Source organism: Saimiri boliviensis, chromosome 10 (genome assembly GCF_048565385.1).
Source record: "Saimiri boliviensis isolate mSaiBol1 chromosome 10, mSaiBol1.pri, whole genome shotgun sequence".
Taxonomy (NCBI): Eukaryota; Metazoa; Chordata; class Mammalia; order Primates; family Cebidae; genus Saimiri; species Saimiri boliviensis.
The window spans coordinates 46,372,682-46,399,494 of record NC_133458.1 but is presented as its reverse complement, the minus strand read 5'-3'; positions in this window follow the sequence as shown (position 1 = coordinate 46,399,494).

Sequence of the window (26,813 nt, the reverse complement as noted above, 5' to 3'; positions counted from 1 at the left end):
GAAGAGCAGGAGAACACAGGCAAATATGTTAAAGCGGGAATGAGCAGAGCAAATCAGGGTGGCCAGAGGGATGTAGCTGGACTGATTAAATACTGTAAGGCACTGCAGTGACCCCAGCTATTTAGCTGAGGTTCTTCTGTAAACTTCCAGCCTGAACTTAAATGCTGTATTCGCACTCAAGAGTATTCATCCCTCACCACCCATTCTGAAACAGAACCATACTTTTACTCTCTCTTATACCACCCTGTCTTTCTTTGTAGCATTTATCAGATATTGCAATTATTGATTTATTTGTATAAATACTTACTTGGCATAGTGGTTAATAAGTCTATTGCTGTGGAGAAAGATTTTCTCAATTCAAATACTGCTTCTACTACTTCTTAAACAGAGTGATTTTTGGCAAGTTTCTCTGTATCTCATTTCCTCTTCCATATAATGGAAATAATACCTATCCTCATTGGGTCATTGTGAAGATAAAATAAAATACAGTCTTTACATATGTGCAGTATAAACCCAGTGTCTACTGTATTGCTTGGCACATACTGACCACTCAAAGTTAGAATGTGGTCAAGTTGGGGACAGTTTACCAGAACTACAGACCCCTAAATTTCACTGCAATAAAATGAAACATGCAAATAATATTTCATTATTGCAAGATACTCAAAATGACACTGTATTGAATGTTGGACTGAGTACTGATGGATTTCATGCTTCCCCAAAATATTTTAAGGTAAAATAATCTGAGAAAACTCCAGAAGAAGGAAGGTCACTCTCAGAATTCTCCCACCCATCTCCCCTGAAGCAGGTCACAAAACCTAGAAAGGTCATTCTCTGCCCTTCTCCTGCCCATCTCCCCTAAAGCTCTCCTAAGAACTCATTTGAGAGGTGGCCTTCTTATCCCCACAGGAAAGAGACATTCCGATCTCTGAAGAAACAGGGTCACAGAGAATCTGAACAAATAAGCCTTGACAAGTTCCCCTAGTTTTTTACCATTCAATTATACTTTTCTATCCAGCCATACCCCTCAATGACTATCTACCTCTCCATCAAACCTAGCAAAACACATACATGGGTTTGCCTGTTTTTTGGGGTTTTCATTTCTTCATGAAGCCTCCTGTGTCACAATGGACTTACATTGAATAAATTTGTATGCTTCTCTTATTGATCTGTCTTCTGTTAGAGGGGCCTCAGCCATGAACTTGAGATAGAAATGGAAGATAACTTTTTTTCCCAGCAGTATTATGTTTAGCTGCTTCCCACAAGTAAAAGAGAATGTGAGGGGAGAGTTATACATACTAAGCAATTGTTTCACCCAAAGAGAAAAACCAAACTAAGCAATTTCCCAGTAATGTTTATCAAAAGTATTGATGACCAATGACATATTTACTAATAGAAAATTAGCAGAATAATTAAAACACTTCATTTTGCCTTTTTCTACATGTGAACTTATACTTTCTAATAGACAAGATTCTCACTTCTTCCTTCAAATTATAAATGCTTAATATTTCCCGTTTAAAATATCTAAGATGTATGAGCAGTTATGAGCAAAAATAACAAGTGTATAGTCAATATTACATTTCTAATTTAGAGGAATTGGGATTAGTTAAAATTAGAGTTTATAAGATTACAATTTTAAGTATCATTGTTTCTTTGATGAATAAAGTGATTAAAAGTGGTAATTCAGTAGAGGTGTTGGGGAATTTGTTTTCATGAATACAAAAGATTTGTAATTTCTTAGCCAATCATGATGTGAAGTTGGTATAATTTAGAAGTTTCAAGCATTCTTTAAAAAGTTTTTCAAAAAATTTAAAATTATTCTCAGATATTTAGCTTTGAATATTTGTTTAGAATATTTTACAAATAGACCATGGAGATAGACATCAGTATAAACTCAATCCAAAATAATGCAGACATTCAAATTGTTTGAAAATCAATGAGACTGTATGGCTAGTTTAGTAGAAGCAGAAATTATGTTTACTATCAGCCAAAACAGACTTAACATTTCCCTCAACTTGACTAAATTTTAAACAATCTTTTTCCTAATTCTAGGCCACTGGCCATCCTTTCCTTAGAGCATTTACTTTAGAAACTTGTAATTCTTAAATTTTTCTTTGCCCCTTAAACATGTAAATCTTTCAAAAAGTTTCTTGCCAGGTTCATAACACAGGAATGTCTTTCTCCAAAACCTGAAAGCCATGTCTTGAAATATAATCATCAAGAAAAACAGCATCTCTACTTTCCAGTTTCTGTGGGAGAGTGGGAGACTCCACCTCATTTTGATGGGAACCAATTAGCAAACACAGATGACTTAATCACAAAGAAAAAAACATTTGCAAGTTCAGGAATAAGTCAATGTGCTAGACACATACAATTCATCAACCTTCCTGCTAACATCATTCAGTACTTTACCACAAGCTCACCCCAGTGATTAAAAACACTCCCACATTATTTTTTTTAGCACAGTTGAGTTCTGACTCTGTCCTCTATTGCAATAACAAAAATAAAGTCTTCCTTGCCTGTTTAACTTTGTCCAGTACAGTTTATGCCTTCACATTGTGAAAGATAAAGTCCCAAACAGACAAAAATGCATTACATAAACTGATGATGCTACTATTGTCTATGCTGATCAGCTATAGCATACCTGGACTATCTAGCTGACTCCTGGCACCCTGCAGTTAGGGAAAGTTTGTTTAAATAGACCAAATTCATTTTGCCTCTGGAATGGTGAGAGGCTTGACTGAAATGAAAGAAGGATAAAATCTTCACACCAGTTCTACATCTCAGTATGGATTCTACCAGGGAAAAAGGAAAGCAGCTCCTTTTCTTCAGTGGTAAGCCCAGAAAAATAGATAAGCTCACTGGATCACAGGTTCTAACATTGTACTTTAGTCCAACATATTTCTAAATGAATGAAAATCACAGAGTGATTAGTCTAAATTACTTCCTGCAGGACAAAAAAAGAAAAATCCTCACTAGCCTGGACATAATTTTCACACAAGACCTGTATCTTCAAAGTTAAACACTATTATACAGAACTGTATTTCTAAGCAAAAACCTTTATGCAGTGACTTATCTCTTTGTATGTGGGTGATAATTTACTGACATTTAATAAATAAATGAATAATAAAGAAAATTGGACTCTTGTGTGTTAATAACAGAAGATCATTCTGTCTTTCATTTTTTCTTATTTCTCAGTAGACTATTAATGAACTAAAGCTACAGAATAGCCCTTGTTCTGGGAAGTCCCTCTTCAGGTAGAAGAAAGTTGTGAATATATTTAAAATACATATAAATATATCAGTTAGACAAATGAGAACAGAAAATTGTAGCTTTTCCAAGTGCCCTGGTCTTAGATTCGCAATTACTGTTTGAAGCTACATGACTGTCTTAGCCTGCTTTGCGTTGCTGTAACAGAATACCTGATATTGGGCAATTTATTAAGAAAAGAAGCTTATTTAGCTCATGGTTCTGCAGGCTGGGAAGTCCCCAAGATTTGGCAGCCCATCTAATGAGGACCTCCTGTGACTTCATAGCATGGCAGGAAAGTGGAGGAGACCAAACATCCGCAAACAGACCAAACAGAAGCAGCAGCCTTTCTTCATATCAACTCATTCTCATGGAAACTAATCCAGTCCTGTGGGAAACTACTCACTCCCAGGAGCCTGCATTAATCTCCTCCTGAGGTCAGACCTCTCATGACCCAATCACATCTCAAAAGTCTCATAACCTCTCAACACATGACACTCTAAACTCAACCTTAAACACAAATTTTGGTGAGGATAAATGATATTTAAAACATAGCAATGACCAAAAAAATTATTAAAAGTATAACTACTGAGGTCCTGTTAGTAACTCAAGATAGAAATCATGCAAAAACTAATAATAAAAATTTAAGAGAACTATTTTGAAAAATTAAGCTTAAAGAATTTGATGTGAAAGACAGTATGGCATGACACAGCCAAAAACAGAATTATATTTAAAATTTTTAGCACTAGCTGGAGGCAAAATTTTAAGGTACCACAGTTTAGCTTCTCTCTAACCTTCTTCTCTTTCTACTGATCCTGTTCTCTCCTCCTGCTGCATCAGAAAAAGACACAGCCCTGGTCTCACTGCCCGGTGTCCTGCACTTCACTTTAAGCTGCTTACTGACTGAAAGCTTTCCAAAGCAAAAAATAAGAAATACAAACTTTATCTTTCAGGTCTTTGGAGTACGCTGTTTTATTTAGAGGGCGCCCTTCCTTCGTACCTTAAATTTCAATAATTCAATCATCGCCAACTTCATCCATTTCTCAATAGATGTTTTGTACAAAAATAAAAAGCTTACATGAGTGATAATCCTAAAACTTACAATCAGTTGGTAAATAATAATGATTACTAATAATATACTCCAGAAAAGTTTTACACAAAAATAAAATCTTAAATGTGTGATAATCCTAAAACTTACAATCAACTGGTAAACCATAATGATTACCAATAATATACCCCAGAAAACTTTGAGATGCTTATAAAAATTAAAATACAAAGTAAAAAATTTTTAAACATAAAAGTTCAATGCCAAATAAACTTTTAACCTCTTCCAGTTTGAAAATAAAAGTACTAAATTTATTTTATTCTGAATCTTCCTCAAATTCAGGAGTAGGAAATTTTCCTTGCATTTTAAAGACCTTACAAAGATCTGAAAATAGGAAGAGGTACAAAATAAAATAGAAATTTGGCCTTAGGTTAACCACAGTTTGAGGGATCACAGCAAATGTTCTACTCTTTGAGGACAAAGTAGCAATGAAATTCTAGGTGGTGATTAGTGCTTCTTATTAAAATAGGCAACAGGTATAAAATCCAACTTTGCTAATTTTTAAAATATATTTTTATGGTTGGAAAAATTACACTGCTTGGGAATTTAAAAAAAAAAGAAAAGGTAGGGATGGTACATACACTATCAAAATTATTTATCAGTTAACTTGGAAATTTTAACTAAAGCAAAAATTTATAAATGTATACATAAAAATTAGCTGAGCAGTTATTTCTTAATTGCTTACTAAAAATATCATAACGAAAGGCTTTTAAACAATAATTCATCATTACGGAATTGGCTGTCAGTGAATACAATAATCTCTTTCTGCAGAACAATGCACTTACTAAAAAGTATAATTTGCTGTTTCATTATACCTTTTATCCACCTGGGATTTGAAATGCTAATCATTCATGGGTTCCTTCTGTTGTTTTTAACATCTTTAAAATTCACTACATATTATACCAGATTGTAAACACCTGTATATTTCTGCATATATACGTATAGAAAATCAGTATTTTCTGCGAACATTTTGAAAAACTATTACAACTATCACAGCAGTTCTGCTGATGCATTACTACTTTGATTTCCCTTTATGGTATTTTTTATGTTTTCATAATATAATAAAATATATGGCCCCAGCTTATCTATCCTTCTTTTTGAGAGAAAGATAGTACACCAAGTCAATTAAAGTTGCTCCTGGATATGTATCTTTCAAAGTGTGAAAAAGTCTTTATCCAGATGCTAAAGTGAGCAAATGAATATTTAACATAATTTAGCAGGTCCTTTTCACAGGATCCCTCCTACACAGTAATTCTCAGGCTAAAGAAAAAAAGAAAGAAAGTTTCCTTGGAGACAATACTGGGTAAACCAACCAACATTCTTAAGCCTTTATTTGGGTATTTTTCCAGTGTTTTAGAAAACTTTCATAGGGTTCTATGCATCCTACCTTATGAGAGCAAACTATTGATCAGCTCTCAAATAATTTTGCCAACTCACAGTAGCCTAAATGAAGGGTATTTATTCATTCATTTACTTATTCATGCTAATCTAAAAACTCTTGATTTAAAACAAAATTGAACTACCTTGGTGGGTAAGAGCAGGAATCAAACCATTATGAAGGTCTCTTCTACTCAGATTTGGACATTTGTATTCAGATATTTGAATACAAATCTTGTAATGAAATAAATTATAAGTCACACTGTCAATTTTTCTACTTGGTTTAAGAGAAAGAGAATAGGACCTTGTATCAGATAATTTCATTTTTCACCCCGGTAATACTTATTCCCACATGACTTTGGGTCAACCAGTAACCCTCTCTGTTAGTTTCTGCATCTGTAACATAGGATAATTTTGCCTACATTGAGTAATTCTGGCACATATTGGCCTCATAAATATTATTTTGCTCTAAATGTATTTAAAAATATATCTGTAGATAATTGTATGGCATGCTTCCATTTAAATCCTACAGCTTTCTGGGAGTTAGGCAGAGCAGTTGTTTCTATTCAGGATTACTAGGGATGAACTCAATATCAGAAACATAATTTGCATAATATCATGCATGAGATATGGTGAATAGCACAGCCTGGATTTGAACCTGTTTCCTGAGATAAACCCAGAATAATGCCAAGCCTCTGTTTCCTAGCTAAATGGCCATTCAATGCTGCTTCTAAGGTTTTGTAATTCATCCCAGATCTAAATTATGTGTCTAATTCTCTACTTTTGTTCATATAAAGTGAGTAACACATCATTCACCATTTTGGTACAGAGCTATTGTCTGCATAAGAGATACCACCATGGTTACTCTTTTGGTTTCATAATAGTTGAATAAATATTCACAGGTGTTCTCAGGAAAGCCCAGACAATTAAAATCATCCAAATGCAAATACTTCTGACTAGGGTATTAAGGGTTCTGTTAATAAAGTAAAATCCTCTGAGAAAAAAAAAAAGAGAACTTTGTAGCACACAAAGGTGTTGCAACATGGTGTGCAGGCACTCACCTTCCCAGGAAGCCTGCCCAGCACAGGCTGGGGGCCATGGAGAAGACCCTGTCCACATCACAGGGAACTTAAGGAAAGCCAGTAGAGGTCCAGCATTGCGCAGGGACACAGTGACCTGAGAGCTCTCAAAGGCCCATGTCTGCTGTCAGTCTCTCTCACAGTACCCTATTAATTTCCTTCACAGCACCTACTACTCCTTAGTTAACCTTAATTGTATATATCCCTTTTTCAGCTACCAACTACGGTACTCTAAAAAGACCATTACTAATACCACATCTGTGCTTTTCACCACCGGTTCCCCAGTGCTTGTAACAGTCCTGGGTATAGATGCAGCACAAAAATATGCATTTATGCCAGGTGTGGTGGCTCACACCTGTAATCCCAGCACTTTTGGAGGTCAAGATGGGTGGATCATTTGAGGTGAGGAGATCAAGACCAGCCTGGTCAACATGGTGAAACCCACCTCTACTAAAAATACAAAAATTATCCAGGCATGGTGGCGAGCACCTATAGTCCCAGCTATTCAGGAGGCTGAGGCAGAAGAATTGCTTGAACCCAGAAGGCAGAGGTTGCAGTGAGTCGAGATCACACCATTGAACTCCAGCCTGGGCAACAGAGCGAGACTCCGTCTCAAAAAATTTTTTAAAAATACAGTTTATTGAATTGTATTTATTGAATACATGAATGATGTTCAGAGCAATGTTAAGAATGAGATGCACCAGTCAGAAGGCAGACACTGCTACAGGATTCTCAGCAATAACTTCGGGGCACTGAATGAGAGGCTGTGGTCCAATATTTCTTCACGGGGAATATGAATACAATAAAAGCCAGTCAAAAAACATAGCAAATGAAAATTTGTCTTTGAAAATAAGGTTTTCAGTGTACTATAGCAATTTAGTTTGGTTAAAGTTTCTTCAACTTGAGTATGTAGATGGGATAGCAGTATAATATATTAATCATTTTCTGTCTTTTCATTAATGATCTATAATTTGTTACATAAGAACATTCCATTCCATCAGGAAAAGAAAAGGGTACCAGTTATCTTTATCTGTGCAGATACATACTTGGAAGACATAAAAAACCTTAATTAATTCAAATTAAAAGAGTCAGCCATATACAATGTATCAGGTATTGTCATTATTAGACAGTGACCAATTTTTTCTTTGTATTGCAATTTTCTGCTTCCCCTGTGGCAATACTGTTCGGATTAAAAACCTGTAATTATTGCCAAAATCACAGGTAGAACTACTACGAATGTAAAATTCTTTCATCAGTGTGCTGCAAATCTAAAATGCCTACATTCTTAATCTAATGTTTTAAGAAATTCTTCCAAACACTGGAGTCCATACTTTGTATCTCTTTGGTCATAACTGAACAAATAAAATAGAGCAATTACAAGGTAAAAACTGCTAAAGAAATCTATCTGCATCATCATTTTAATTTAACTTTTTGCTTTAAAAATATCTAGCTAGTAAAATGTTTTTGCCACTCCAAAACAAAGCCTGGAAATCAGACCTCTTCTCAGTTAAGTTAATGGGCTTTTATCAGGAAAGAAAGATTTAAGAAATTTGATGGTGTTTCATGGGCTAATATTCATAAAAGCTTCATGTGAGTGGATTAGATGCTACTTCATTCGAATTACAGAGTAATTAGCTTTTTCTCATTCGGGATATTTTCTCATGTATGTTTAGAAATAATGATTTCAATGAGAAAGGCCAAACTGCCATGGAAACCTCACACTGTCATTCATTCATTCATTCATTCATTCAGGTGTTGAGTGCCTATTATGTACCAAGTATCATACCTGGGACTACGATTTCATAGTTAAAACAAACACATAGTTTCTATCCAAAAGGCTCTTACTATATAGTAAATAGATCAAATAAACCAATAAATATAATGGAGTATGCTACTTAGTAAGTTGTAAATACACAAGGCATAAATGAGCACACATGGGATGGTGACCTAACTTATGCAGGAGTGTGGAGTGTGAGAGTGGAAGGGTGTTCGCAAAACCTTCCATGATAAACTGATAAATTGGCTGAGTCTGGAAAGCTACGTGAATATAATTCAGAGAAAGTAAGGCGAGACCTTCCAGGCCCAGAGGACAGCATGCTCAGATAAATGGGAGCTGCTGCTTGTGCTATAGATGTTTGGTGCAGAGTAAGGAAGCTGTTGCCTGCTGCTGACTCTTGAAGGAAGCCACCATTAGAAAGATGCCAAATTATAAAGCCACCACCTGCTGAATCTGGAAGGCACTTCTATAGCTATTGGCTCCAAAATCGTGTTGTTTCTGATATGATCTGCACATGCATAGTGAATGCCCCTTAACCCCAAGTTATTTCATCATGAGTCCAAGTCTCACTCAAGTGTATCTAGTTTACATGTAGAACTGTAGTTGCAAGGGAGTCTGAAAAATGTAGCCTTTAGCTTTCTGGTTTTTGCAAAGTGGATAGAGAATGAATAGTGAATGGGCCAAGCCTGATTTCTGTTATGAATTTTACTTAAAATCACCAGTCAAAATAATTATTTATTCATTTTAAATAGCATATTTTTTAGATGGAGTCTCACTCTGGCACTCAGGCTAGAGTGTAGTGGTGTGATCTCAGCTTATTGCAACCTCTGCCTCCTGGTTCAAGTGATTCTTCTACCTCAGTTTCCCTAGTATCTGGGATTACAGGTGTCTGCCACCATAACAGCTAATTTTTGTATTTTTAATGGAGACAGGGTTTCGCTATGTTGGTCAGGCTTGTCTTGAACTCCTGACCTCAGGTGATGTGCCTACCTTGGCCTCCCAAAGTGCTGGGATTACAGGCATGGGCCACCACAGCCATCCTTAAATAGCAATTTTAAGGCTGGACTATAATTTGAATATGGTAAATTCTCTTCAATATTATCAGTACTATAAAACGCTAAATATTCTATTTTCTTAAACATAAAAATAATATTCTGCTTTTGATTTTCTTAAATATTCATAGTCTTAATTCTATGTATTTCCAGAGTTTAATAATACCTATCATAAAGACATTTATCATCTCATTTTACCAAGGACATACTCTGGCCAATCTTTAATAATTGTTTTACCATGAATTCCAAGTTTTAAGGGGACAAGAATCCAATACTTCACATGACCGACTGTTGAGCATATAATCACTTAATTTTACATTTGTTAGGGTCTATCACCCCACTCTGTGATCGTATCATAGGCTTAGCTTCATCTAATCCATTTATTGCTTTATTCTTTCCTGAATTACTTTTATATTTGTCCTATTATTGCCAAAACTTTGAAGAGACTAAAATGACAGTCCATTAGAGTATTAATAGCTCTCATTTCTTTTCCTGACCTGCAGCAAGCACTTCTAAGGTCACTCTCTGACATACCAGGGAGAATTCTGAGCACTATTTCAGGAAAAGTACCCAGAAAATAGAGAAGAAATAAACTTAGGAATAAAACTACAAAACCACAAAGCCATGATAGGGCGAGGAGAAGAGTTTGGTTAGATGTGTTTAGATCAACTGAATTAAATGCCTAGGTTACGCAATTTGGCCATTCAGAAGTCAGCAGTGAGGAAAGCAGTTTCAGTAGACTGTGTGAGGAGGGAGGCTGGCTTTGAAGGGAGAAAGAATGACAGCTGGATGAAATCTGATTTTGAGAGGATATTTTTATGTGGTTTGGTTTGGTTTGACCTGGTTTTCAATGGGGGATCATTGAACACAACTAAATACCAAATAACTTACTCTGAAAACCAATCTCCATTCAAGGTGATAGATAAGCTAATTATCACGCATTATTCATATGTACCAAAATATCACTCTCTACCCCACTAATATCAATAATGATTACATGTAATCTAAAAGGCTTTAAAAAAAGAACCTATCTCAATGTCTCTTCCAGTCTGGTAATGACCACACTAGTTATTTGGCATTTATATGCTTGGTGAACAAAAACAAACAGATTTGCTTCAACTTTTAGGCTTGAGAAAACTCAGAAGCCTCAAAAACTGTTGGAGTCAGAGACTTGCTGTCTGTCCAACCAATCTGTTTGGCTGGCTGATTACTTTTTCGCTTGTTTTAATTTTTTGGCCTTTGAGTTCACAAAAAAATTTTCAAAAATCAACTGCTCAATGTTAGGTATACTTAACTAGAGGGAAGTCAGCTGATTTTAAGAACTCTGTGCCTATAAATAATGCTTTCTTTTTATATACATCCCATCTAACTGAAACTTTGTACCTTTTGACCAAATCTCCACAGCCCCCACACTCCAAGCCCCTGATAACCACCATTCTATTCTCTGCTAGTAATGCAGGATTTTTTGCTCCTTAGCTCAGCTAATCCAGGTTCTTGTCTCACGACCAGAAAGAATTAGGCACACAGACACCTTGAAGGGTGAGGAGGGCAGAATTAATTAAGTGAAAAGAAAGCTCTCATCAAAGACTGGGGGTCCTGCAAGCAGGTTTCCACCTCAAAAACTGAACACCAGGATCACCACACATGAGCTGAAGAGGTCAGGATCCTCCTCTGCATAACTTGTGAATTCCTGGTGGCAATAACCCTGCTGCCCCAGTGCTTGTGGGCCTCTAGTTCACTATGGGCATACCCAGGAAAGCCCCGTGCAGGCTCTCTTATCTACTCAAATATCTGATGTAAACACTTGTGGGGCAGGTAGGAGAGTCTCCAGGGACCCTGCCTTATCTGCCTAAGCCTTTGTCTGACTCGTCCTTATCACTGCTATGAGTTTAACCTTCGTAGATTCTATATTTAAGTGAGATCACTGTCTAGTAATTTTTTAGAGACCACGTCAGTGTCACACACACGCTTGTGTGTTCAAAAATCTCTGGGGGCATCGTTAGCACTAAAAATAAAATTGAATTTTTTGCTTGTGATAGCAGATTAAGAAAGTCTTGGCTTTGTAAGAAAATTCATAGAAAGTGGAATCGTTTTGAAGAGACATAATAGAATTCACAGCTGATAATGGGGGGAATGGAGAAATCTCCAGAGGGACTATTAAGAACAGTTAAAGGATGAAAAGGATGATAAAAAGTCATCTATTTTAGATTTTTAGCATTTAATGAATAATTTGTACACTCACTCTGGTTTGCAAAGGAACTTGGATTCCATTATTATGCACATTAATTTCCTTTCCTGGAGAGTTAAGAAAGATCATGGAATACAAATATTTAAGAGATTATTTAAATGTTCATTCCATGTGTAGTTACTTTGTGTTTATATGCATACTCTGTTTTGTAGCTGTCACCATTTTATTTAGCAAAATGAATGAGTCAACAAGAAAAGATTTTAAGATCCAAGTAAAGCTATACATGCTTAAAATCATATTTAAACAACACAATGATATCAGAATATCAGAAGCATTTACCTTAAATGTTTTAAAAATGAAAAGTATGTTAACATAAAACATAAGTGAAGGTAAACATGATATATCTGAGACAAATATGCAAAAAAAAAGTCATTTTGAATTAGTGCATAGTTCATGGGAAACAAAATGAAGTCATTCATATATTACAAATATATAGGATTTTGAAACTTTTAAAGACCTTAGGTACAAAATTTATTACTCTCATTTTGTTTCTGGAAAACAAAAAAAGAACTTCTAATGGGTTAAGTAATTCAACCAGAATTACCCAGCCAGTCAGTGTCACAGCTGGGACAAGAAGAGATGCCTGTTTATCTTAGGATTGCTGAAATATTTAAGTACTTACTAACATGAGTTGCCTATATTTATTCTAAGTTTACAAACCCTATATCTTTACTCGGTTTTTTCCCTCTTTTCATATTCTAATGCTAATATGATTAAATTTTTAAAATCCTAGGATGCCTTAAACCATTTTTTGACATACGTTGGAGGATGGGCAGGTAGAGAAGGAGGGAAGGAGAGTAGAGATGGAGAGATGGAGCCTGGAGGAGAGGAAAGGAAGGGAGCAGAGGTGACGGAGACAGGCTCTTGCTCTCATCTCCTAGGTAAAGGCAACTCCTCTTGAACACAAAACTATAGGCCTCTTCGCTAATCAAATATATGACTTAAGCAACCCGCTCCACTCCCAGCTCTCCTGTAACACCAATATGTTTCTCTCTTCTTTATCAGTCTATAACATATATGTTTCTCATCTTAAAAAAATAAAGTGACAAACAAAACCCTACTGACATCTGTCAAACCTTTTTTTTCTCTGCTCTCCTTTATAACAAAAAAATTATTTAAAGAAGTTTTCTACGTTCGGTAATGCCAACATGTCCTCTCCTCCAGTTCTCTTCTAAACCCAGGCTCTTGCCCCACTATTCCTCTGAAATTACTTGCCCCAGGTCACCCGTGGCCTCCATCTTGCTCAACACAAGTTTCCCTTCTCAGTCACTTCACTAAACTTGCCAGTGTCTTTGGACACAGTCCATCACTCCTTCAAATGCTTTCTTCACTTGGTTTCTAGAATACTACCGTCTGCTGGATTTCCTCCTGTATCACTGCTTTCAGTCTCCTTTGCTGATGCCTTCTCAACGTTCTAACGTCTAAACACAGATGGAGCACCCCTGGCTTCAGTCCTTGGACACCTCATCTTCTTATACTTGTTCATTTTAATATAAGATATGTACTGATTAATCCCAGATACCCACAGACCTCACTCCTAAACACCAACCTTGTGTATCTGTCTTCTTGACAACTATAGCTGCGCCTTTGGTAGGCATACCAAACTTAAAACGTCCTAAAATAAATACTAATCTTTATCCTCAAACCTCTCTCTCCTAAGTTTTTATAGTGTCAGTAGATGGTAACTCCACTCTTCCAATTCTACAGGCCAAAAACCTTGACATCATCCTTTCTCTCTCTCTCACATTCCACCTACATTTCTTTAGCAAGTCTCACCACAGGTACTTTCAAGATGATTCTGATCCAATCTCAGCACCTTCATAGCAAAGTTCATAGTTCACTGTCATCTCTAATCATCAGGTGAAGACCTGTATTATTGCAATAGCATCCTAGAGTTCTCCCTGCTTTCACTCTTGCTCCTCCTCTAGCCCATATTTAATGCCTGTCCTTAGCATGGCAGCCAGAGTCATCCTTTCAACCTGTGAATCAGCTCACGTTACTTCTCTGGTTAAAAAATCCCGGTGGTTTTTCCATCAAATTCAAAGCCAATTAGCCACAGTGGTTTCCAAGGTTCTAATAATCTTGCCTCTGCTATTTCCTTGACATCATTTCCCCCTGCCCTCCTCTCCTACACTTGGCTCCCAAGACAGCAGTTGCCTTGCTATTCCTCAAACATTCCAGCAATGCTTAAGCCTAAAAATGTCTTCTCCTCCTGTTTCCTTTACATGCAATGCTCTCTTTAGGGATGTCTACATGGCTTGCTCTCTTCCTTCCTTCCTATCTTTGCTCAAATAACCAACATGGTTTGGATCCGTGTTCCCACACAAATGTCATGTTGAATTGCAATCTCCAGTGTTGGAGGTGGGGACTGATGTGAGGTGATTGGATCATAGAGGTGTTTCTCATGAACCGTTTAGCACCCTCCTCTTGATGCTGTTCTCAGGATAGTGAGTGAGGTCCTGAGAGATCTGGCTGTTTACAAATGTGTAGCACCTCCTCTCTTGCTCTCTCTCTCTTGCTGCTGCTGCTGCCATATAAGATGCTTCCTCCCTCTCTGCCTTACACCATAATTGGAAGTTTCCTGGGGCCTCCCAAAAAGCAGAAGCCACTAAGCTTCCTGTAAAGCCTGCAAAACTGTGAGCCAATTAAACCTCTTTTCTTCATAAATTATCCGGACTGGGTAATTTATGAAGAAAAGAGGTTTAATTTTTCATTTTATTTTATTATTTATTTTTCTGAGACGGAGTCTCATTCTGTCACCAGGCTGGAGTGCAGTGGCACGATCTCAGCTCACTGAAACTTCTGCCTCCCACGTTCAACCAATTCTCCTGCCTCAGCCTCCTAAGTAGATAGGACTACAGGCGGGCGCCGCCACACACAGCTAATTTTTGTATTTTTAGTAGGGACAGGATATCACCATGTTGGCGAGGAGATGGTCTCAGTCTCTTGACCTCGTGATCCACCTGCCTCAGCCTCCCAAAGTGCTGGGATTACAGGTGTGAGCCACTGCGCCTGGCCAGCATCTCTTTATAGTAATGTAAGAAAAGACTAATACAGTATCCCTTCAGTGAGGCCTTCTCTGATCATCTCGTTTATAACTGCAAACACATCCCCAATCCAGTGCTCTCTATTCCCTCTAATCCTATTTTATTATTAGCCACAGCACTTATTACCAGTTAGCATACAAATTTTACCTATTTATTTTTATTATCTATTTGTTTCAAAAAGAGCAAATACTTTTATCCATTTAAAATGGCTATAATCCCAGCACTTAAAACCAGGCCAGATACAAAGTGAGTATGTAATATCCTTATCTGACCATGTATTTAACAACTTCTAAGTGTGCAAAAAGAACATACAAATAAAATAAATATCTGAGGACCAAACAATAGACTACCATCTGGAAAGGTTCTCTTCATGAAGCTCATCTGAGTTTGGTTGATTTTTAAAATCCCTTGAGTTTCATCCACCGCTGAATAAAGTTAATGAAGAACTAAAAAGCACCACCAGTTAATGCAGAGTGTCATTATTCTTTTACACATAGCCACTTTTGCTTTATTTAAGGCTAGGTAGAGATTCAAAAATACATTTCAGAAAAATGAACAGGGTGAGCTATTTGTTTCTTACAATGACCAGTACCAAGCTCAGGGCCTGGCCAAGGCACTGTTAACACTGAAATGGTATAGTATCATATACCCCAAATATATGTATACTCTAAAAATACTATATGGGGAAAATGAGCTTAAGAAAGCAAAACAAAATTCTACACTTTCCCATTATTAGTATCTCATATAAATTTTTGAAATATCAAATGCACGTTTTAAAACCAATTCAGCATTCTTGCTTTGCTGTTGCCTTAAAGCACTTGCTTATTCTGTAATTCAACCTGAAGTGCAGCAGAAAAAAAGAGAAAGTATTCATGCAAATGAATTAAAAATATATATATTTACATTAACTATTCATGCAAAAGAACTATATATGTATACATATATATACATATATATATATATATATATATATACACACACACACACACACACACACACACACACAAACATATTAGGCTGAGTCAGTAAATGGAGCCTTGCCATATAAGAGTAAATTTTAACAAAAAATGCTATATTTTTCTTCTCATCTTCATACCCTGAAAAAGACTCAGGAGACCCTAAGTACTAAGGGCTCTGACTCCTAAATTTCCCTTTTCATCTCCAAAGTCTCTCCTCTTGGGCGTTAGTGTAATATATGCAACTGCTCAGGTGACATACCTGGCTTGGCTTATCAAATTTACCTTATCCAACACTGACTTCTTTATTTTATACCCTTCATAAACCTCTAAATCTACTTCTCCATCCAGGTTTCTCTATTTCATGGTATCATCAATATTTACCTAGTTACTCGGGTCAAAAATTTTAAGCTTCCCTTCACTTCTATTTTTATCTCGTATCTATTTATTCAGCAAAGAATATACCTGTTCATATGTGTCAAGTATGATGGTTACTTTTATGTGTCAGCTGGACTGGGCTGAGAGATGGCAAGATTGCTGGTAAACCATCGTTTCCAGATGTATCTGTGAGGCCAATTCCAGAAGAGATGAGCAGTTGAAGCAGCAGACTGAGTAAAGAAGACCCATCCTCACCAACGTGGGTATGCATCATCCAATTGACTGAGGGCCCAAACAGAACAAAATCTCTCTCTGCTTGTGCTGGACATCCATCTCCTTTCTCCCTCAGACATCACAGCTCCTAGTCCCTCAGTCTCTGAGACTTACACCTGCCATCCCCTGGTTCTCAGGCCTTTGGGCTCAGACTGAATTACACAAGTGGCTTTCTGGGCTGTCCAGGTTATAGATGGCAGCACATGGGGTTTCTGGGCCTCCATAATTGCATGAGCCAATTCCCATAATAAATAAATAAGTTAATTAATAAACCTCCTCTTGGTTCTGTTTCTCTGGAGAACTCTTGCTAATATGCCAAGTCTTCCGGCCTCCACTGTTACCACCCTACTCTAAGATTAATGTATGGTTATTGCAACAGTCTCATTGATAGTCTCCCTGCTTCTACTCCTCAGCACAGCAGCCAGAGAGGACCTTTTACATGTGTGCAATGAAATTCTCTCCTTTAAAACCTCCAATAACTGCCCAGCATCCTCAGAAGAAACTCCAAACTTTCCCAGCAAATCTGGCCTCACCTCCCTCCCTCCCACTCCTTGCTCACTCCACTGGAGCCCAGCTGATGTTTCTTGAACGCTCCTCCAATGCCAGGCTTGTTTTTTAGTGGTGGTTTGCATTGGCTCTTGCTTCATCCTATGGTGCTCATGTTAGACCCTGTTCACAACTCTTTCAATTCCTGAAGTCAATGCCCAAATGTCACCTTTGATCAAGATGTCTTTAACATTGCCCTTAGTTTGATAAAACTTTAGACAGACTTCTCAACTTCAGGTCCCTGGCTTCCCTTTCCTTACAGCATTTACTTTAGAAAACTCACAGTAATAAATTCCTTCTCTGTCCCCTTTTAAGATGTAAATCTCCCAGGCTTTTTGCAGTTTTACAACCCAGAAATGTGTTTCTCAAAACATAGGCATCATCCCAGTGTCTGTGAAAGGGTAGGAGCCTAACTTTGATAAGGGACAATTAGCATAAACAAATGGCCAAGTCATTCATCCATTAACTCCCATGTCTTCCAGTACTTTTCCGCTAGCTCAGCCCCATTCTTTAATATTCTCATTCCTTTTGTGACAGCACAAAGGTGAATTTGATCTTTTTCCCCTATATCCATATCTTTGAACCTATCACAATACTCTTGAATAAAATCTTCCTTGTCTATTTAATATTCCCTGGTGAAATTTTCCTTTGACACCTTCTCAGAAAGTCTTTTCTGACATTCAGGCCTAAAATAGCCTATCCTCACCATTCTCTCCATACTTTAATCACCCTTTATACTTTCTCCTACTTTATTTTTCTTCATTGCACTTAACCACTAACTGACATTTTATTAACATTAAGAAATACATATTATTTGTTCTCTTCACTAAAATATGAGCGTCCTGAATCCGGTGATTTTGTTTTTCATTACCATTGTATCTTCAGCAACTGCAACGTACGTGACATGTCATATAGGCTTACAGTAACTGTGCTCATGGGTAAAAGGAAGGAAGAAAGAAAGATGAAAGAAGGGAAATGAGGGAGGGAGGAAGGGAGGGAGCAAGGCAGGCAGGCAGGAAGGGTACAATTAGGGAATTTAAAATACTGACTATGGAAGAAAAAATGCAAAAGAAAATTTCATATAACCTTTTTTTTTTTTTTTTTTTTTTTGATATGGAGTCTCACTGTGTCACCCAGGCTGGTGGAGTGCAGTGGTGTGATCTTGGCTCACTCCAACCTCTGCCTTCTGGGTTCAACAGGTTCAAGCCATCCTCCTGCCTCAACTTCCAGAGTAGCTGGGACTACAGGCATGTACCACCACACCTAGCTAATTTTTGTATTTTTACCAGAAATGGGATTTTGCCATGTTGGCCAGGATGATGTTGAACTACTGACCTCAGGTGATCTGCCTGCCTTGGTATCCCAAAGTACTAGGATTACAGGCATGAGCCACCATCCCTGGCCTAACCCTGAATTTTTTTTTTCCACTCCCTGAAAGCTTGAGATTTTTCAGCATTTTGTATTGTTTATCTATTCTAAGTCCTCAGAGTTCTCATTGCTTACAACACATTTTAAAGTAGTTTCTTACGCCATGCTCACTACCCTCCCCCATTTGAAGCTTTGAGAACAAGGCCAGGAAGGGGGCAATGTCTTCTAAGGCAGCCCAGGCTTCTCTGTGAAAAAGAAGTCTTCTCTATTCTCTGTGAGGGATATACAAAGCCATTCTCTCATGGCACTTTGTCTTGTCAACCACTCCCTCAATTTCCAGATAGACTAGGAAAGGAAAATCTACTTCTCAGCTAACCATTTGATATGGCTTGGCTGTGTCCCAACCCAAATCTCGAATTATAGCTCCCATAATTCACACATGTCCTGAATGGTACCCAGCAGGAGGGAATTAATCATAAAGGCAACCCTTTCCCATGCTGTTCTCGTGATAGTGAACAAGTCTCATAAGATCTCATGGTTTTTTAAAGGGGAGTTTCCCTGCACATGCTCTGTCTCTTGCCTGTTGCCATATAACACATGTCTTGCTTTCCCTTTGCTTTCTGCTATGATTGTGAGGCCTCCTCAGCCATGTGGAACTCTGAGTGAATTAAACTCCTTTCCTTTATAATTTACCCAGTTTCGGGTATGTCTTTTTTTTTTTTTTTTTTTTTTTTTTTTTTTTTTTTTTTTTTTTTGAGACGGAGTTTCACTCTTGTTACCCAGGCTGGAGTGCAATGGCGCGATCTCGGCTCACCGCAACCTCCGCCTCTTGGGTTCAGGCAATTCTCCTGCCTCAGCCTTCTGAGTAGCTGGGATTACAGGCACACGCCACCATGCCCAGCTAATTTTTTGTATTTTTAGTAGAGACGGGGTTTCACCATGTTGACCAGGTTGGTCTCGATCTCTCGACCTCGTGATCCACCCGCCTCGGCCTCCCAAAGTGCTGGGATTACAGGCTTGAGCCACCGCGCCCGGCCTCGGGGATGTCTTTATCCCATGTCTTTATTAACAGTGTGAGAACAGACTAATATATAATTCATGACAATGGATCTCAGGGGCATAGGAAAGTTAATTCATACTTTCATTCAACAAACATCATTGACTCATAGGCATATGACACTCCACAGAAGCTGAGGTGAGCCCTCACAGGGCTGTCAGGGAGCTTCCATTCTCAGGATGAAGATATACCAACAGTGATGTTACAATGTAAAAAGAGGCTTATGAGAGGGAAATTAAGGGGAGAAACAGAGGAGCCTAATCAAGTCCAGGAATAGAGAAGATGGAGACATAAAAGATAAGTGTGAGGAAGCCAGAAGACTAAGAGCACATTACAGGAAAATGGAAACATAGGCCAAAAAGTAGAGGTAAAGATAGGAGAGCCTAGAAGGATTTAGTTCAGTACAGACAAAGAGAGATTGATTGAGAGATAAGCGAGAGGGGCAAGTGAGGAACAGATACTATAGGGCATTGCAAACCAGTGTTCAAGAGTCTGAGCTTTGGAAGGCAACAGTAACATTGAGGATTATAAAGATGCCAGTCTTTCAGAAAGTTCATGCTGGCTGCAATGTAGAGCTTTCATTAGGAAAGTCCAAAACTTGATCAGAGGATCATTTTAGGAATCCGGGCTGGATATGTTGGTAGCACAAATTAGAGGGTGAGTTGCAGAAATGTGAATGCATGAGTTAATTATGGTAGGATTTGGATTTTAAAAGTAAGAGAACATGGTAGAGGAAGAAGTTACCATTGGTTTTCAGGTTACTGTAGGGTTTCCATTCACTGAGTTGAGGAAGAATGAGGTTTGGAGAAAAGATATGAAGCTCCCTTGTTTTGTTCAGGACATTTAATTATGACCCATGTCCTCTTGCTCCGCGCCAAGACAGGTGAACACTCACAAATTCCAGGATTACATAAGTGTGCAAGTGACTGTGTTCAGACTCAGCCCAAGCTGCCAATTATATTTTATAAGCTGCCTCCCAGTCATCTATTATTGATATCCAAGAAAGGGCCACAGTTTTAAAACCTGCAACTGATGGGTGGGACCCTCCTGGTTGCAGCATAGGTTTCAGGCATATGCAGTTCCCCTTCGAAATTGAACTTTGAAAGCAGGCCATGGCCCCTCTGCCTTGTTAGCCTCTTGGTGGTATAGATTTCAAGACGCAGTTTATGATTGCATTTCACACTTGTTTTTTTTTTTTTTTTTCTTTTACTTTTCTTTTTCTGATGATATAGATCTTAGAAATGCTGTGGATGGAGAAAAAAGAAATAAGCTCCTATGGAGAGAAGACTAAAAGGTGTCAGCAACTCTTTTCTCAAACAAGAATGCACAGCAGGGAGTTGTTCTTCTTCTCTGCCTATAGCTGGTCAGGTAACTACATCATACTTGATGGATACCATTTAGACTCATTATTTCCTCTTTGGTATGCTAGACATTTTATTTATATTGAAGGGCTCACAATGGGTGAAGGTTAGCAAACAGGAAGGATAAGAGCAATTGAATGTTCCATTTAGAACATAGATAAGTCAAAAGGACTGAGAAGTGGAAACAGGCTTTCATGCTGAGTCAACTTCCATGACCCAGAGGAAGTTGTTACTGAGGGACTTCTGATCAAACAAAGCGATTGGAGCTTGAGCTTTTAGAGGATGCTTATTTACATTATAATGATGATGACTGTCTGAATGATGTCTGCGTAGAACAGAAAGAGCAAATCCAAATAAAAGTCATCAGGTCACTGAGGGTTTTAGATCACAGGCAGGATTGCTGGGCTGGGAAGATCCAGCTCCAATACAAACAGTCAACAAGCAAGGAGTATCCGGCAAAAGTTCCCTTTGTGTCTCCTTGTTACACACACACACACAATATTAGAAATTCATTTTAAAGATGGAAAGCAGAGAGAAAAAGAGGTAAAAATACTTTAGATAACTAGAATTGGGTATAGATTTGGGGATCTTAAATTTTTCAGATAGTTTTTTCTATTCATTTTAGGATTTAAGCTATAATAACAGGAGCATGACCACACTTGCCAGTGCTATATGAAAGTTTGTAAACTTGAAGAAAATAAAATTATTTTATTTATAGTTACAGAGCAGCTCAAAAACACTAAGAAAAAATACTAAATTTGATCATCCCATTCCAGTTTAAAATGATTTCTTGTACTAATTATTCTCAAACAAAAATATATGCTGGTGAAAGAAAAAATTAGGATCTGAAATCGAATGGACTCCTATTCATTTTTAATCTCTATTTGAAAACCAATCTTCAAACCTTGAATAACATCAACAAATAATTTTAAATGGCCCAAAATTGAAAATGAGGTTATTTTACATATCCCCCAAATCTAGATACAATAAAATAGTGACTAAACGTTTCTCTTATCTGCTAACTCTATTTCTCACATGAACTGTCATAAACACATCCAACATAAGCACTCTCAGACTCACCATAGCTGCTGATGTGTTTCCCTGACGTCATCACCCCAGGGTTATATATATCATATAATATATATAGCTCTCTCACAGAAGCCTTGGAAACCCAGTACTTTATCTTCTTCAAATGTGCTGATTTCACTTCATATTCAGTTTATGTTTAACATACAGATACCTACCTTATTTTCCAGGTAAGGAATGTTAGGGTGGGCAAATAGAGAAACCCAAGAAGTCTAATGTCTGAATTCTCTCATCTCTAGAGTAAGCTCTGGAGTAAATATTTGCCTTGTATTTAGGATAGAGACATTTACCTAATTTTACAGATGAAGAAGCTGAACATAGGCAAGTTAGAAAACAGAAGTCTAAATTTCCATCCTAGTACTCACAGCTGGATTGCCCAAACTAATTCTGTTGGTATAAATCTCTGATTCTTAAGGAAAGCTTAGCTATTCTCACTGGTTCATGTCCAGACTGAGGGTGAAGCTATTCTCCCTAGCAACTGGCAATTCTCCCATTCTCCTCTATGCCTTCCTAACATACGCAGGTGTAAGAAGAGTGTGTACGTGTGAGTAACTATCCTCTCTACTGTTCTCTCCCTCTCTAGCTGCCTCAATTCACTTAAATCTTCTCTCTGCCTCAAGCTATTGAATAAAAGGTAACTGCTCTCAACAATGGCCTTTCAATTCAGTTATCCATCTATATTCTAGAGCATTTTCTACCTAGTCACTTCCCTGAACATAATTCTCTTTACCCATCCACAGCATCTACTTTAATGTTCAGTAAATTTTTAGTGAATTGTTATACACAGTAAAAATATCCTTTATAAAACCCATATTTATGTAGCTCCTTTATTAACAAAAACTGAAATGACTAAAATGGACATGTCTGATAATCAAGGAACTCACCATAGTGATTACTCTAAAAAACAAGTAAATCAGTCATTTCCTAAGGAAGAGATTTTCAGAAAATTAGCCTTATCTGTGTTTAGCATCACTTAGCCAACATGTGCTAATTCGGGCTATAATTTCAGGTACATTATGTTCTATTCCTTGTTTCCTGGAACATAGAAGAGACCTTCTTGCAGATGGTTTTGAGAGTGGTGCAAATGAGAATTTTGTTTTGAGAAAACCATTTTGGCACACCAAGTGAACTGAATAAAGAAGTGCTAAGGAAAGAAGGAAGAAAGGAGGGAGGGAAAGAGGGATGGAAGGAAAAAAGAAGACTTGTTTAACCTTAAAAGGAAACAAGAGAGTTAAGTTGAAAAACACCATTACAAAAATTTGAAAGTAAGAGAAATCTGCTTAAGTATTTTGATTCAGTAAAACAGGCAAGTTTCAATAAAAGAGAAACATGGTTGGATATTTTTGGTGGTCAGAGATATACTCAAATTAATCAAGACCCATGAAGTCTACAGATAAACTATTTTATAGAAAAAAAAGTATGAAGAGATGGTTCCAAACGTTTGTGAAGGTATATTATCCGGCCAACTTGTATGTAAAATAAAAACACAAATAGTAAGAATTTGACCAATGAGTTAAGTTGCATCGATACAATTTTAAATAATCTGTGTATTAGTAAACTGTTCTCTATCGTTTAAACACAAATGCTAAATATCCTGATTTGATCATTAATACAATGTGTACTATACATATATGTATATCTATATATATATATGTCAAACAGCTTACTGTACCCCATAAATATATACAATTATTATTTCAAGTAAATAAATAAATATATGAGACAAACAGAACACTATCAGGCAAGTGTAGAGGAATTACAAGATATTAAACCATTTAAGGGAACAAGAGTAACATTTACTTTGACGGTTATAGATACTGATTCTTTAAGTTACATTTAATCTTGCAATGTTAAAGGAAAAGTAAGATTTGGGAACACAAGACGTGAGGAGATAAGCAACTAGATACATGATCACAAAGAAAATATAACTTATACATGTTTTAATGATCTCAAAAGGTATTAACTCTTATGGATATGGCTTCTGCCATTCAATGTTTAGGATGGAGATGTTTACCTAATTTTACACATGAGGAAGAAATACTAACATTTCTATTAGTATTTCTATAATCTTTATAATATCAGGAAATTGTCTCCTGAAAGTATCTTCATCTATCCTCATTATGCACTACTTTAAATATAAGCTACTTATACAGCATTTTTAATGCAGCCTATTGAAATAATTTCTAATTTCTCATGGACTAAATTACACCCTTAATTTGTAAAAAGTAAGTGTAACTATATTATTTTGAAGGCATTAATGCTTTGATATGAAAGTATAACAATATCTAGCTATAGTCATACCCTGAAATTTTCAATTGCAATATATCCTGACCATTGGAAACTGTTTTACTAATAGTCTACTGAGTGTTCATCTTTTTCGTGACTTTGGAAAATTGAAGATTTCTTCAAAGAGAGATGATGTTTGCTCTTTTACAAAAGTTCAGGTAGGCTATATTCCTAGAAATCTCTTGTGTCTTGCATAGGATTTGAGTCGGGTTGCTCATGAAATTCTGTGACTGATATGACGCTAACCAGTGTCAACCACTAGAACTAATCCATCACATACAGTTGTCATAGCACAAAGAATGTCAATTATCTCTCACAAAGTAACTGAGATGGCAAAATCGATCCAAGAATGTGCAGCAAATTATCTTCTAAATATAGCATGGAAAGCTCAAGTCTGTGGCATTCTCAATAGCTGCTTCTCTACAGAAAAGTCAAGTCACAGTCTGTTAAATAACATAGCAGATACAGAAATTTGAGGACTTGAGTAAAAACCTTAAAAGTTGGGAAAATGCCAATGTATCTCACATAGAAGAACCCAAGTACAATATGGAGGTGAAGAAAAAGAATCTCACTTATGAGCTACCCTCATTTTCTTTTTGGCCCACTGAAATAAGTTTTACATTAGTGTTCCAGTTGGAGACAGAGAAAGGAATGATCCATCTAGCAGGATAATTTTACCATTATTATTTTATTATTATTATTGAGTCAGGGTCTCACTCTGTGGCCCAGGCTGCAGTGCAGTAGCACAGTCATAGCTCATAGCTTGCTTTGACCTCTTGAGCTCAAGCGATCTTCTCAGGCTCCCTCCAGTGATCCTCCCATGTCAGCCTCCTCAGTACCTGGGACCACCATACCCAGCTAATTTTTTTTTTTTTTTTTTTTTTTTTACAGATGAGGTCTCACAATGTTGCTCCTGCTGGTATTGAACTCCTAGGCTGAAGTGATCCTCTTTCTTCAGTCCTACAAAGTGCTGGAATTATAGGTGTGAGTCATCATCCCCAGCCATTTATTTCTTATTATAGTAAAACTGTGGGATTTATAAGAATGAATTATGAAAAAAATCTAGAATATAGCTTTCAGTGATGCTTTACATAATTAAGATCAATGCTCTAGGTTAATTCATAAAAGAAGAGGAAGATAGTTATTTGTTAAATAATTACTGATTATTTGGCAGATGTTTATGACTTCCATTTTAGAATTTGGTTAATTTAGTCTGAATAAAACAAGGTAAGTAACATCATTTATTTGATAATGTTTATTGAGCACTTACTATGTCAAAGGCTGGGCTAGTCAATGGTATAAAGTCATGAGCAAGCCAGAAATGATTACCATGCTCATGGAGCTCACACTCTAATAAAACAAAATATAACTCTTAAGACAAAATATGTGTTTGTTATGGAGTTTTTTCCTCTTTGGGGGATTATTACATTTTGTTCAGATGCATTTCGAACTATATTAATGAAAAAAGAACCTTTTCCGATGAAGTATATGCACACCTAAACATACTGCAATTATTTTGCAATGCCAAATAGTAAAAATAGCAAGTAGAGGAATTCAATGAAAGCCTCATGTTAACACAGAAGATATAGGATTTTATTAACAGTTTAGAGTAGAAAGCAAACTTGTGTTGAATTCTATTTAGGTTTTAATGATCTTCACAGGAACCTTGACAATTAGAAATGAGACCCCACAAGATCCAGTGTGTATTATCAAAATGTATAAATTAGAAATTCAATGAATATGTTCAGTAAAAGCCATGGACCAAGGCAGGTAGATCACCTGAGGTCAGGAGGTTGAGACCACCCTAACCAACATGGTAAAATCCCATCTCTACTAAAAAGACAAAAATTAGCTGACTGTGGTAGCGAGCACTGCAATCCAAGCTACTTAGGAAGCTGAGGCAGGAGAATCAAATTGAACTCGGAGGCAGAGGTTGCAGCAAGCTGAGGTCGTGCCATTATACACCAGCCTGTGTGACAACAGCAAAGCTCTGTCTCAAAAAAATAAGAGTCATAGGAACCACATTTCAAATACATTTTACTCATTTATCTTGAGAGATGTAATTTAACTTTAAATAGTTAAGATAATTTTGGTAGTACTGCATTACTAATGTTGTAGTACACTCAGAATATTGGTGAATGTATTCATAAAAAATTGATAGCATTGCTGAGCAATTTAACAGGCATAACTGCATCTTCAGATGAGTAAAATAAGAATTATTGAATCTTTATTAAACATTTACTTTCTTTTTCAATCTGCCAATAAATGACCAAGAGATATTGAACAGATTGATTTTTCCAGGCTATGTGGAAGAAAGAAACTAGATAATTGGTAACTGGCTATCCCATACGAATGAGCCACAAGCCAGTCAAAGAGTCATGACATTGCTGAATCATATGATGTATAAGGAGTGGAAGTGGAAGGAGACAGGGTCCTTGAGCCTCTTCAGAAATTATTGTCTAAACCATTTGTAAGTAACAAAGCAACTGAGTTGTACCCCCAAGGGAGGAGTAGACCCAGATGCATTAATCTTTCAGGCTTAAATTAATGTTCTTAAGAACTGTGTTTAAA